This window comes from Lactuca saligna, chromosome 9 (genome assembly GCF_052625555.1).
Source record: "Lactuca saligna cultivar CGN05327 chromosome 9, ASM5262555v1, whole genome shotgun sequence".
NCBI classification, from domain to species: domain Eukaryota; kingdom Viridiplantae; phylum Streptophyta; class Magnoliopsida; order Asterales; family Asteraceae; genus Lactuca; species Lactuca saligna.
Window position 1 is genome coordinate 189,328,178 of NC_136425.1, and position 1,535 is coordinate 189,329,712.

Consider the following 1,535-nt stretch of genomic DNA (forward strand, 5'->3'; position numbering starts at 1 on the left):
TTACATATCTTCATCTGCCTACATCATGCAATTTGGTCTGATTAAGACAAAATGATATCAAAATGACATAAATGTATGATTTTCTTTTATCCTACTAAACATACCTCATACGCATCACTGATCTCTTTAAACTTTTCAGTAGCTCCTGGTTGCTTATTGACATCTGGATGATACTAAAAAAAAGAAATAAAAGAATATATTATACTTCTAAGCAACATAAACATAGTTTCATGATCAATCTTGAGGTAATAACTAATAAGTAACAACTTGTCACTAGAAAATCGGACTCAACAGCTACATAATCATGAAATTCAGTTACATCAAAACAATGCAAATTACAAATGCACAAATTATTCTTATTGTTTTCAAAATTGGAAAACTATCATCACAACCACAAAATAATACCATATGTTTTATAATTAGGATGCTTCAATAATCTTTTTATATTTTGGGACCGTAGCAAACCACCATCTGTAAGTCCCTAAATCAAGTTAACAAAAAGGAAATCAGCCTCACCAAGAATGAAAATGCATCAGCATTCTATCATATTGGATGAGTTGCTGAAAGATACACCAACACACAAATTCGCCTCTGTTTGGTTTGAATGGAGAAAGACAAAGTTTTATCCTACTTATTACAGTGAACTCATCCGCCTTGCTGCCCTTTACAAGTAAGCAACTTTCATGTCTCAAACTGTTTCTGTTTAGTGCTTCTTCAGTACCATTAATGGATTTTCCTTTTTATTTTTTTTATCAGATATGGAGGGATCTATCTTGATTCTGGCAATAAAGTTTTGAGACCACTTCATTCTTTATCCAATACAGTGGGATTTGATGATTATTCATTAGGAAGTCACTTAAATGGAGTAGTGATGGAATTTAGAAAGCACAGGCAACAAATTAACTAAATGTTTATTTTTGTTTTTATATATGATAATGTTTGGAAAATTATTGTATACAGTCCGTTTATAATCAAGTATTTGAAGGTGTTATATGCAAGTTATGATGAAACCAACTTAAGGAGGAATGGAGCTGATCTTTTGAGCAGAGTAAGGATAAAGTTTCTTCATGAAGAAAACTTAAATTAGGTTTAGGCTGTAAACTTGACATGAAGAAAATATATAGTGGACAGTCATAAGATGGTAACGAGCACCATGAAAACCACTACAACTACCATCTGTGCAACCATAACAACCGGAGCAACAAAGAAAGCATACCTTAGTTCAATCCGAGCCACGGCTTGTCAGAATGACAAAAAAATCACGAGCAACATCTTCGGCGTTGTGTGGGATGAGAAGTTGTAAGGCCCTAAATCGTCGGCTCTAGGATAGAAGTAGATGGAGCAGGTAAGTTCTTCATACTTTCCAATTGGATGTCGCGAATTCAGATTCCAGCGGGTGCAGGTGAATGAAATTGCTGTCGATTTCTTCTTGGTGTTTCAATGGCGTCGGGAGGAACATCGTCTTATGATTGGTCATCAATCGGGAAATTTTGTATGTTTTTTGTTCTGATTTTTTTGGGTGTTTTGCTTTTTCG

General features: G+C 34.3%; 1 pseudogene; it reads left to right on the plus strand.

The window, feature by feature from the left end:
* Nucleotides 1–527: 527 nt before the first annotated feature.
* On the plus strand, nucleotides 528–1,087 carry LOC145017046 (uncharacterized protein At4g19900 pseudogene; annotated as a pseudogene).
* The last annotated feature ends 448 nt before the right edge of the window (nucleotides 1,088–1,535 follow it).